Source organism: Mesoplodon densirostris, chromosome 8 (genome assembly GCF_025265405.1).
Source record: "Mesoplodon densirostris isolate mMesDen1 chromosome 8, mMesDen1 primary haplotype, whole genome shotgun sequence".
In the NCBI taxonomy this organism is placed as follows: Eukaryota; Metazoa; Chordata; class Mammalia; order Artiodactyla; family Ziphiidae; genus Mesoplodon; species Mesoplodon densirostris.
The window spans coordinates 53,194,680-53,207,877 of NC_082668.1; the positions used below are offsets into that span (position 1 = coordinate 53,194,680).

General features: G+C 37.8%; 1 pseudogene; it reads left to right on the plus strand.

Moving 5' to 3' along the window:
* The window catches only part of LOC132494738 (coiled-coil domain-containing protein 150-like), a 170,210-nt pseudogene that overhangs the window by 56,342 nt on the left and 100,670 nt on the right, over positions 1-13,198 (plus strand).

The window sequence follows — 13,198 nt, forward strand, 5'->3', positions numbered from 1 at the left end:
TTTTTTGTTCTAGTTTTGTGAAAAATGCCAGTGGTAGTTTGATAGGGATTGCATTGAATCTGTAGATTGCTTTGGGTAGCAGAGTCATTTTCACAATATTGATTCTTCCAATCCAGGAGCATGGTATATCTCTCCATCTATTTGTATCATCTTTAATTTCTTTCATCAGTGTCTTATAATTTTCTGCATACAGGTCTTTTGTCTCCTTAGGTAGGTTTATTCCTAGATATTTTATTCTTTTTGTTGCAATGGTAAATGGGAGTGTTTTCTTGATTTCACTTTCAGATTTTTCATCATTAGTGTACCGAAATGCCTGAGATTTCTGTGCCTTAATTTTGTATCCTGCTACTTTACCGAATTCATTGATTAGCTCTAGTAGTTTTCTGGTAGCGTCTTTAGGAGTCTCTGTGTATAGTGTCATGTCATCTGCAAACAGTGACAGCTATACTTCTTCTTTTCTGATATGCATAACTTTTATTTCCTTTTCTTCTCTGATTGCTGTGGCTAAAACTTCCAAAACTAAGTTGAATAAGAGTGGTGAGAGTGGGTAGCCTTGTCTTGTTCCTGATCTTAGTGGAAATGCTTTCAGTTTTTCACCATTGAGGATGATGTTAGCTGTGGGTTTGTCATATATGGCCTTTATTATGTTGAGGCAAGTTCCCTCTATGCCTGCTCTCTGCAGGGTTTTTATCATAAATGTTTGTTGAATTTTGTCGAAAGCTTTCTCTGCAGCGATTGGGATGATCATATGGTTTTTCTTCTTCAATTTGTTAATATGCTGTATCACATTGATTGATTTGCATATATTGAAGAATCCTTGCATTCCTGGAATAAACCCCACTTGATCATGGTGTATGATCCTTTTAATGTGCTGTTGGATTCTGTTTGCTAGTATTTTGTTGAGGATTTTTGCATCTATGTTCATCAGTGATATTAGCCTGTAGTTTTCTTTCTTTGTGACATCCTTGCCTGGTTTTGGTATCAAGGTGATGGTGGCCTCGTCAAATGAGTTTGGGAGTGCTCCTCCCTCTGCTATATTTTGGAAAAGTTTGAGAAAGATAGGTGTTAGCTCTTCTCTAAATGTTTGATAGAATTCGCCTGTGAAGCCGTCTGGTCCTGGGCTTTTGTTTGTTGGAAGATTTTTAATCACAGTTTCAATTTCAGTGTTTGTGATTGGTCTATTCATATTTTCTATTTCTTCCTGATTCAGTCTTGGCAGCTCGTGTATTTCTAAGAATTCGTCCATTTCTTCCAGGTTGTCCATTTTATTGGCATAGAGTTGCTTGTAGTAATCTCTCATGATCTTTTGTATTTCTGCAGTGTCAGTTGTTACTTCTCCTTTTTCATTTCTAATTCTATTGATTTGAGTCTTCTCCCTTTTTTTCTTGATGAGTCTGGCTAATGGTTTATCAATTTTGTTTATCTTCTCAAAGAACCAGCTTTTAGTTTTATTGATCTTTGCTATCATTTCCTTCATTTCTTTGTCATTTATTTCTGATCTGATCTTTATGATTTCTTTCCTTCTGATAACTTTGGGGGTATTTTTCTTCTTCTTTCTCTAATTGCTTTAGGTGCAGGGTCAGGTTGTTTACTCGAGATGTTTCCTGTTTCTTAAGCTGGGATTGTATTGCTATAAACTTCCCCCTTAGAACTGCTTTTGCTGTGTCCCATAGGTTTTGGGTCATCGTGTCTCCATTGACATTTGTTTCTAGGTATTTTTAAATTTCCTCTTTGATTTCTTCAGTGATCACTTTGTTATTGAGTAGTGTATTGTTTAGCCTCCCTGTGTTTGTATTTTTTACAGATCTTTTCCTGTAATTGATATCTAGTCTCATAGCATTGTGGTCGGAAAAGATACTTGATACAATTTCAATTTTCTTAAATTTACCAAGGCTTGTTTTGTGACCCAAGATATGATCTATCCTGGAGAATGTTCCATGAGCAAAAAGTGCCATTATTTGAAAAATTCTCGGACACATTTTATAAGAGACCCAGACTATCCAAGTTATTTAAAAAAATAAAAAGCCTTCCACATTCCAAAAAGGCAAGCAAAGTTATTTTTGCGTGTTTTTATTTGTAATAGCTAGCATATTTTTGGTTAAATGTGGCTCTTCACTTTTTATAAGCTATACCTACATTTTGCAGCACATTGGGAACCTTGATTTATAGGACTTGGTACTGAATTTTAAGTTTTAAATAATTCAGCTTTTATGGTTATGGTGTGCTTTGTTTTTGTAACATTATTGGCCATCCTTGTCATATATTTTCTGCTGAAGGCTTGATCAAAACATAATCCCAGGGTTTCCCCTGTGGCGCAGTGGTTGAGAGTCCGCCTGCCGATGCAGGGGATACGGGTTCATGCCCCGGTCCAGGAAGATCCCGCATGCTGCGGAGTGGCTGGGACCGTGAGCCATGGCTGCTGAGCCTGAGCATCCGGAGCCTGTGCTCCACAACGGGAGAGGCCACAACAGTGAGAGGCCTGCATACCCCAAAACAAACAAACAAAAAACCCTCATTATTAAAGGCTGTTTGAATGATTAAATATGTAATTTCATGAAATATAGAGACTTCAGTAATGTTTGTCCTAGATAACATTATGTTGAGTACTTGATCAAACAATGTTGGAGTTTCCAACAAATATTTCTCTTTTTTTCAGTTTTTTTTTTCCTTTTTTTTTTACTGCCTTTTACTATGGTAACTGAGGTGTCTGCTATTGACCAAATGGTTGTGATCATTTGTAGCTCCCATTGTCTTAAATAACTACAATCATCCCTCAGTATCTGTGGGGGATTGGTTCCAGGACCCCCCAGATACCAAAATCTGTGGATGCTCAAGTCCCTTATATAAAATGGTGTGATATTTGCATATAATCTATGCACATCCTTCCATATACTTTAAATCATCTCTAGATTATTTATAATACCTAACACAATGTAATGTTATTTAAATAGTTGTCTGTTGCCCGTGTGTGACAAATTCAAGTTTTGCTTTTTGGAACTTACTGGAAATTAATTTTTCCTGAATATTTTTGATCCACGGTTTAACCAGTGGATGTGGAACCTGTGGATACAGAGGGCTGACTGCATATAATCCTCAAACTGTATATCTGCAACCACTGATAAAACCACCCCACATCTGGGTTAGGTTGCAACTGCGAAGGAATACTTGACGTAACAAAAACAGAATTAGGAAACAAAGAACAACCGTGAGTCTACAATGAGAGAGGCCACAACAGTGAGAGGCCCGCATACCACACACACACACACAAAACTACAATGACATATCACCTCACACCAGTTAGAATGGGCATCATCAGAAAATCTACAAACAACAAATGCTGGAGAGGGTGTGGAGAAAAGGGAACCCTCTTGCACTGTTGGTGGGAATGCAAATTGATACAGCCACTATGGAGAACAGTATGGAGGTTCCTTAAAAAACTAAAAATAGAATTACCATATGATCCAGCAATCCCACTGTAAAAAATGCTATTGGTAATTTGATAGTGATAGCATTGAATCTGTAGATTGCTTTGTGTTGCATAGTCATTTTCACAATATTGATTCTTCCAATCCAAGAACATGGTATATCTCTCCATCTGTTTGTATCATCTTTAATTTCTTTCATCAGTATCTTAATAGTTTTCTGCATACAGGTCTTTTGTCTCCCTAGGTAGATTTATTCCTAGGTATTTTATTCTTTTTGTTGCAGTGGTAAATGGGAGTGTTTCCTTAATTTGTCTTTCAGATTTTCCATCAATGCAAGAGATTTCTGTGCATTAATTTTGTATCCTGCAACTTTACCAAATTCATTGATTAGCTGTAGTAGTTTTCTGCTGGCATCTTTAGAATTCTCTCTATATAGTATCATGTCATCTGCAAACAGTGACAGTTTTATTTCTTTTCCAATTTGTATTCCTTTTATTTCTTTTTCTTCTCTGATTGCTGTGGCTAGGACTTCCAAACCAATGTTGAATAATAGTGGTGAGAGTGGGCATCCTTGTTCCTGATCTTAGAGGAAATGCTTTCAGTTTTTCACCACTGAGAATGATGTTTGCTGTGGGTTTGTCATATATGGCTTTTATTATGTTGAGGAAAGTTCCCTCTATGCCCACTTCTGGAGAGTTTTTATCATAAATGGGTGTTGAATTTTGTCAGAAGCTTTTTCTGAATCTATTGAGGTGATCATATGGTTTTTATTCTTCAAATTTTTACTATGGTGTATCACATTGATTGATTTGCATATATTGAAGAATCCTTTCATCCCTGGGATAAATCCCATTTGATCATGGTGTATGATTCTTTTAATGTGTTGTTGGATTCTGTTTGCTAGTATTTTGTTGAGGATTTTTGCATCTATATTCATCAGTGATATTGGTCTGAAATTTTCTTCTTTTTTGTAGTATCTTTGTCTGGTTTTGTTATCGTGGTGATGGTGGCCTCATAGAATGAGTTTGGGAGTGTTCCTTCCTCTGCAGTTTTTGGAAGAGTTTGAGAAGGATGTGTGTTAGCTCTTCTCTACATGTTTGATAGAATTCACCTGTGAAGCCATCTGGTCCTGGACTTTTGTTTGTTGGAAGATTTTTAATCACAGTTTCAATTTCATTACTTGTGATTGGTCTGTTCATATTTTCTATTTCTTCCTGGTTCAGACTTGGAAGGTTATACCTTTCGAAGAATTTGTCCATTTCTTCCAGCTTGTCCATTTTATTGGCATAGAGTTGCTTGTAGTAGTTTCTTAGGATACTTTGTATTTCTGCGGTGTCTGTTGTAACTAACTTCTCCTTTTTCATTTCTAATCTTATTGATTTCAGTCCTCTCCCTCCTTTTCTTGATGAGTCTGGCTAATGGTTTATCAATTTTGTTTATCTTTTCAAAGAACCAGCTTTTAGTTTTATTGATCTTTGCTATTGTGTTCTTTGTTTCTATTTCATTTATTTCTGCTCTGAGCTTCATGAATTCTTTCCTTCTGCTAACTTTGGGTTTTGTTTGTTGTTCTTTCTCTAGTTCCTTTAGGTGTAAGGTTAGATTGTTTATTTGAGATTTTTCCTGTTTCTTGAGGTAGGCTTGTATAGCTATAAACTTCCCTCTTAGAACTGCTTTTGCTGCATCCCATAGGTTTTGGGTCGTCATGTTTTCATTGTCATGTTCTCTAGGTATTTTTTGATTTCCTCTTTGATTTCTTCAGTAATCTCTTGGTTATTTAGTAACGTATTGTTTAGCCTCCATGTGTTTTTGTTTTTTTATGTAATTTTCCCTGTAATTGATGTCTAATCTCATAGCATTTTGCTCAGAAAAGATGCTTGATATGATTTCAATTTTCTCAGATTTACTGAGGCTTGATTTGTGAACCAAGATGTGATCTATCCTGAAGACTGTTCCATGCGCACTTGAGAAGAAAGTGTAATCTGCTGTTTTTGGATCAAATGTCCTATAAATATCAATTAAATCTATCTGGTTTATTGTGTCATTTAATGCTTGTGTTTCCTTATTAAGTTTCTGTTTGGATGATCTGTCCATTGGTGTAAGTGAGGTGTTAAAGTCCCCCACTATTATTGAACATTGGGGTTTTTGAATTAGTATTTTCATTTTCTTCAGATATATACTTGGGAGAAATTGCTGGATCATATGGTAGTTCTATTTTTAGTTTTTTGAGGAACCTCCATACTGTTTTCCATATGGCTGCAACAATTTACATTCCCACCTACATTGCACTAGGGTTCCCTTTTCTCCACATCCTTGCCAATGTTTGTTATTTGTGGTCTTTTTGATGATAGCCTTTCTGACAGGTGTTAGGTGATATATCATCATGGTTTTGATTTGCATTTCCCTGATGATAAGCAGTGTTGAGCATCTTTTCACGTGCATGTTGGCCCTCTGTACATCTTCTTTGAAGAAATGTCTATTCAGGTTTTCTGACCATTTTTTTTTAATTGGGGTGTTTGGGTTTTTTGATATTGAGTTGTATTAGCTGTTTATGTAGTTTGGATATTAACCCCTTATCAGTCATTCCATTTGCAAACATTTTCTCCCACTCAGTAGGTTGTCTTTTCATTTTGTCAATGGTTTTCTTTGCTGTGCAAAAAGGTTTTAAGCTTAATTAGGTCCCATTTGTTTTATTTTTGCTTTTGTTTCCTTTGCCTTAGGAGAAAGAACCAAAGAAAGATTGCTACAATGTATGTCAAAGAGTGTTCTCTGTTTTCGTCTAGGAGTCTTGTGGTTTCAGGTCTTATGTTCAAGTCTTTAATCCATTTCAAGTTAATTTTTGTAAATGGTATAAGTTAGTGGTCCATTTTCTTTCTTTGTCAAGTGCCTGTCCACTTTCCACAACACAGTTTATTGAAGAGACTACCTTTTTCCCATTGTATATTCTTGGTTCCTTTGTTGTAAAATAATTGACCATATATGTGTGGGTTTCTTTCTGGACTCTCTGTTTTGTTCCATTGATCTATGTGTCTCTTTTTATTCCAGTACCATACTATTTTGATTACTGTAGCTTTGTAGTATAGTCTGAAGTCAGGGAGCATATGTTAACTCCAACTTTGCTCATTTTTCTCAAGATTGCTTTGGCTATTCAGGATCTTTTGTGGTTCAATATAAATTTTATGATTATTCTGGTTCTGTGAAAAATGCCATGGGTTTTTGATAGGGATTGCATTAAATCTGTAGATTGCTTTGTGTAGTATGGACATTTTACCAAAATTTCTGTGAACATGGGATATCTTTCCCTTTCCTTATATCATCTTAAATTTCCTTCACCAGTGTTTTATTGTTTTGGAGAGTATAGGTCTTTCACCTTCTTGGTTAAGATCATTCCTAGGTATTTTATTCTTTTGGTGTGATTTTAAACAGGATTGTTTTGCTTTCTCTTTGTGATTGTTCATTGTAAGAATATAGAAAAGCAACAGATTTCTGTATATTAATCTTGTATCCTGCAACTTTACTGAATTAATTTATTCTAATAGTTTTTTGGTGGAGACTTTAGGGTTTTATATATAAGTATAATGTCATCTGCAAATAGTAACAGATTTACCTTTTCCCTTCCAGTTTGATGCCTTTTATTTCTTTTTCTTGTCTGATTCCTGTGTCTAGGATTTCCAATACTGTGTAAAATATAAATGGAAGAGTAGGCATCCTTGTCTTGTTTCTGATTTTAGGGGAAAAGCTTTCAGTTTTCCAACACTGTGTATGATGTTAGCTGTCGGTTTGTCATAAGTGGCCTTTATTTATGTTGAGATATGTTTCATCTATACCAACTTTGATGAAAGTTTGTATTATGAATGTTTGTTGAAGTTTGTCAAATACTTTTTCTACATCTGTTGAGATGATCATGTGATTTTTATCCTTTGTTTTGTTAATGTGGTGTATCACATTGATTAATTTGTAGGTATTAAACCATCCTTGCATCCCTGGAATAAATCCCGCTTGATCACAGTATATAATCCTTTTTATAATTGTTGAATTCAGTTTTCTAATATATTGTTGAGGATTTTTGCAACTATATTAATCAGAGATGTTGGCCTGTAATTTCCTCTTTTTTTTGTGGTGTCTTTGTCTGATTTTGGTATCAGGATAATCGTAGGCTCATAGAATGAATTTGGGAGTGTTCCCTCCTGTTCAGTTTTTTGGAGTAGTTTGAGAAGGATAGGTATCAGTTCTTCTTATATGTTTGTTATTGATAGAATTTCTCTGTGAAGCTGTCAGGTCCTGGACTTTTGTTTGCTGGGAGTTTTTTGATTACTAATTCAATTCCACTACTAGTGATCAGTCTGTTCAGATTATCTCTTTCTTCCTCATTCAGTCTTGAAAGATTGTATGTTTCTAGAAATGTATCCATTTCTTCTACATTGTCCAATTTGTTGGCATATAGCTGTTCATAGTATTCTCTTCTGATGTTTTTTTGTACCTCTGTGATATCAGTTGTAATTTCTCCTCTTTCAGGTATTATTTTGTTCATTTGTGTCCTCTGTCTTTTTTTCTTAAAGTGCCTGACTGAAGGCTTATTGATTTTATTTATCTTTTCAAAAATCCAGCTCTTAGTTTCATTGATCCTTTCTATTGGTGTTTTTTTTTAGTCTCCTTTTCATTTATTTCCTCTCTGATCTTTATTATTTCCTTCCTTTTGCTGACTTTGGCCTTTGTTCTTTTTTCTAATTCCTTTAGATGGTATGTTAGGTTGTTCATTTGAAATTTTTCTTTTTTCTTGAGGTTGTCCTGTGTTGCCATAAACTTCCCTCTTAGGACTGTTTCTGCTGCATCTCATAGATTTTGGAAAGTTGTGTTTTTATTTTCATTTGTTTTAAGGTATTTTCTGATTTCCTCTTTGATTTCTTTACCTACCCATAGATTTTAATAGCATGTTGTGTAGGCTCCACATGGTTGTGGTTTTCCCATTTTTCTTCCTGTAGTTGATTTCTAGTTACATACCATTGTGTTCATAAAAAATGCTTGATATAATTTCTGTTCTCTTCAATTTGTTGAGACTTGTTTTATGGCCTAGCATGTGATCTATCCTGGAAAACATTCCATATGCATTTAAATTTTATTTATTTTTTATTTTTTAAAATTTTTGGCTGCATTGGGTCTTCATTGCTGTGCGCAGGCTTTCTCTGGTTGTGGCACGCAGGGGCTGTTCTTCATTGCGGTGCGCAGGATTCTCATTGCAGTGGCTTCTCTTGTTGTGGAGCACGGGCTCTAGGTGCACAGCCTTCAGTAGTTGTGGCACGCGAGCTCCAGAGCGCAGGCTCAGCAGCTGTGGCGCATGGGCTTAGTTGCTCCGTGGCATGTGGGATCTTCCCAGGCCAGGGCTCGAACCTGTGTCCCCTGCATTGGCAGGTGGACTCCCAACCACTGTGCCACCAGGGAATCCCCTATATGCATTTAAAAAGAATGTGTATTCTTCTGTTTTTGGACGAAAGTCCCGTAGATATCTATTAAGTCCAACTGGTCTAATGTGCCGTTTAAGACCACTGTTTCCTTATTGATTTTCTGTCCATTGATACAAGTGGAGTGTTAAAGTCCCATACTATTATTGTATTGTTGTCATTTTCTCCCTTTATGTCTGTTAATATTTGCTCTATATGTTTAGATGCTCCTGATTAGGTTCACCTGTTTTATGTACATATATGTTAATGAAAGTTAATCCTATTCTTGTACAGATCCCTTTATTATTATATAATGCTGTTTGTTGTCTTTTATTATAGACTTTATTTTAAAGTCTACTTTGTCTGCTATGAGTATTGCTACATCAGCATTTTTTTCCTCTTCCATTTACATGAACTATCTTTTTCCATCCTCTCACTTTCAGGCTGTGTGTGTGTCTCTGAGATGTATCTCTTGCAGGCAGCATATAGATGGGTCTTCATTTTTATCCAGTCAGCCACCCTATGTCTTTTGACTGGAGCATTTAGCCCATTGATATTTAAAGTGATTATTGATAAGTGTGTACTTATTGCCATTTTGTCACTAGTTTTCTGGTTGTTTTTATAGTTCTTCTCTGTTATCTTCTTCTTTTACTTCCTTGCCTTGTGGTTTGATGATTTTCTTTAGTGGTGTGCTTGTATTCTTTTCTCTAGTTTCTGTGTATCTATTGTAGGTTTTTTATTTGTGGTTACTGTGGAGTTCATATATGTTGACCTAGAACTTTATGTGCTTATTTTAAACCGATAGTCATTTAAGTTCAGATACATTTATACACTTTTAAAAAGCTACATTTTTTATTCCCTCCCCCCACATTTTGTGTTTTCAATGTCATATTTTACGTATTCATGTCTATCCCTTAACTATTTATTGTAGTTATGGTTGATTTTATAATTTTTGTCTCTTAATCTTGTACTAGCTTACTTAAGTAGTTGATCCACAACCTTTATCTTATATTTGCCTTTACTAGTGGGATTTTCCTTTCCTATAAATTCTTCTTGTAGCCTTTTCCACTTAGAGAAGACCCTTTAACACGTGTAACATCAGTTAGATGAGCTCTCTTAGTTTTTGCTTCTCTGAGAAGTTGTTCATCTCTCTTTCAATTCTGAATAATAATTTTGCTGGGTAGAGTATTCTGGCTTGTGGGTTTTTCCCTTTCAATACTTTAAATATATCATGCCACTCCCTTCTGACCTGCCAAGTTTCTATGGAAAAATCCGCTGATAGCCTTATGGAGGTTCCTTTGTATGTTACTCTGTATTTTTTTTCTTGCTGCCTTTAAAATTCTCTTGTTAACTTTTGCCATTTTAATTATATGTCTTGGTGTGGGTCTTTTTAGGTTCATCTTATTTGGAACTCTTTGTACTTCCTATACCTAGAAATCTGTTTCTTTCTTCATCCTCAGGAATAAATTTTTTCAGCCATAATTTCATCAAATACATTTTTAACCTTCTTCTCTTGCTCTTCTCCTTCTAGGACCCCTAAAATGGGAATGTTGTCCCAGAGGTTCCTTCAACTAGCCTCATTTTTTTAAATTTGTTTTCCTTTTTGCTCTTCTGAATTGGTGCTTTCCAATATTGTATCTTCCTGATTACTTATGCATTCTTCTGTATCTCCTAGTCTGTTATTAATTCCTTTTAGTGTACCTTTTTTTTTTTGCGGTACGTGGGCCTCTCACTGTTGTGGCCTGTGCCGCTGCCGAGCACAGGCTCCGGACGCGCAGGCCCAGCAGCCATGGCCCACGGAACCATCCACTCCGCCGCATGTGGGATCCTCCCGGACCGGGGCACGAACCCGTGTCCCCTGAATCGGCAGGCAGACTCTCAACCACTGCGCCACCAGGGAAGCCCTTTAGTGTACTTTTCATTTCAGTTATTATGATTTTCAGCTCCAACTGGTTCTTTTTTATATTTTCTAGTCCCTTGTTAAAATTCTTACTCTGTTCATCTATTCTTTTCCCAAGTTCAGTTAGCATTCTTATTACTAATGCTTGGACCTCTATATCTGGTAAATTATTTATCTCTATTTCATTAGTTGTTTTTTTCAGGGTTGTTTTTTGTTCTTTTGTTTCAAATACATTCTTTTATCTCTCATTTTGCTTTACTTTCTGTATCTCTATGTAAAAGTTACTTATCCCAAACTTAAAGGGGTGTCCTTGTGTGGGAGTGTCCCTGTGCAGTCTGCTCGTGTCCAGTGGCTTTGTTGGGAGAGCCGAATCTGAAGTGAGCACAGGTTACATCTTCCCCCAGTGTGTGCTGGCAGTTACCACCTTGGTGGCAGGTAGGGCCAGAGATGGAGGGGATAGAGCCAGAGCAAGGTGTGAGCTGGCATTTCTCCTCTGCTCAATGGCTATAGCCACCCTATCAGGTGTAGGGCCAGGTATCAAGGTGCTGGAGCAGAAGCCCTAAGGGTTAGGCCCAGGCTGGCTTTTTTCCCTCTTAAGTGTGCACTCCCTCTCCCGTCCAGCAATGGCAGCCTTTGCCCTAGTGGGCAGCTGCATAGGAGCAAAAGGGTGCAGAGGAGGTGCCTGGCATGGGCTGGGGTATGAACTGGGATGGTCCCAGCACATCAGTAGGAGTTCCAGGTTTCTCCTGCCCCACCACTTCTTCACACACTGGTAATGATTGCCCTCACCCTATTCAGATGCAGGGCCCAGTCTGAACTGCTCCATCTCCCCCAAGTGTTTATCCTCCTTGACTGTGGCAGCCTTTACCTAGTGCGGAGCTGCTCCAGAGCAAGAGGGGCTGGAGCTGGCTTCCGTGCAGGCTAGGGCAGCTGTTGGGGTGGTATTGGGAAACCGGCCAGAGCCCCAGACCATTTTAATCTGTTTCCTCTCCATTGTTCCTGGGAGTAAGCAAGCATGTGTGCACTCTTCAGGAGCGGAGTCTCAGGTTCTTACAGCTCTCTGGTATGTCCCACTGATTTTCAAACCAGCTAGTGGGATTCATCTTTCCATTGTTGGTCCCCAGGACTGGGGTTCCTAATATGTGGTTCAAGCCCCAAAATCCCCAGGGAGGATCTCTGAACCTGTGATATCCCCTCTTCTTCTGTATCCCTACTAGGGACATAGGTCCCGACCTGATCACGTCTCCCTTCCTACCAAACTCTGTGGATCTTTCTTTGCAGCCTTGGTTGTAGACATCTTCCTGCCAGTCTCCAGTTTGTTTTCACTGAGAGCTGCTACACATATAGATGTGTTTTTGATTTGTTTGTAGGGTTAGGTGAGCTCAGAATCATCCTACTCCACCATCTTGATTCCCTCCATCGCATACGTTTTCCTTTTTGCAGAATTTTAATAACATCCCTAAAAAGAAGTAACCCTGGAAATTGAGATGCAAGGCAATAGAATTGACTTCTGCATGAGATGGTACTGTTCTTTCATTCCATGTGAGTTTTGTCCCTGAAGTGTCCTCAGAGCAGGAAGCTTGCCACTAATAAGGCTAGACCTGCCTTAAACCAACTTCAGTAGAAACACTGAAGTCTAAATTAGTGGTTCTCAGCCTTAGCTGAACAGTAGGCTCCCATGGGGAATTTTAAAAAATCTTCATGCTAGGAAGTATATGATGTCTGCCATTTACTTTTAAATGAAACATTAAAAAAAGAAAAAATAAAATAGTTGGGTAGGGCCTCCCTGGTGGCGCAGTGGTTAAGAGTCCGCCTGCCGATGCAGGGGATACGGGTTCGTGCCCCGGTCTGGGAGGATCCCATATGCCGCAGAGTGGCTGGGCCCGTGAGCCATGGCCGCTGGGCCTGCGCATCCGGAGCCTGTGCTCCGCAACGGGAGAGGCCACAACAGTGAGAGGCCCGCATACCGCAAAAAGAAAAAAAAAAAAAAAAGTTGGGTAGATCGATACAGAAAATAATGGATGGATATATGATAAATAAGAATAAAAATGTTAATGGTTGAATTTGAAAGGCAGGTGTATGCACATTTCAATTTTTCTGTATATTTAATTTTTTTCATAATAAAATATAAAGGGAAAACTCCCCATGACCGGGCTTGCACCCCAGAGCACTTAAATCAGAATCTCAGGAAATAAGTCATAGGCTTCAATACCTTTTAAATCCCCCTTGATTCCAATGTGCACCCATAGTTGAGCACCACTGGACTGAATGGTATGAAGTGAAGTCTGGTTAGGCTTGGCAGCTATAGAGCTGACTGAATAAGTAATCTCCCTAGAGATTTGCCGAACACCTCAGTGTTAATCTAATCTCATTTTCCCAAGGGACTTATCATAGGGTTAGCAGACAAAATACAGCCCAGAAATGGCAGGTGATCTGAA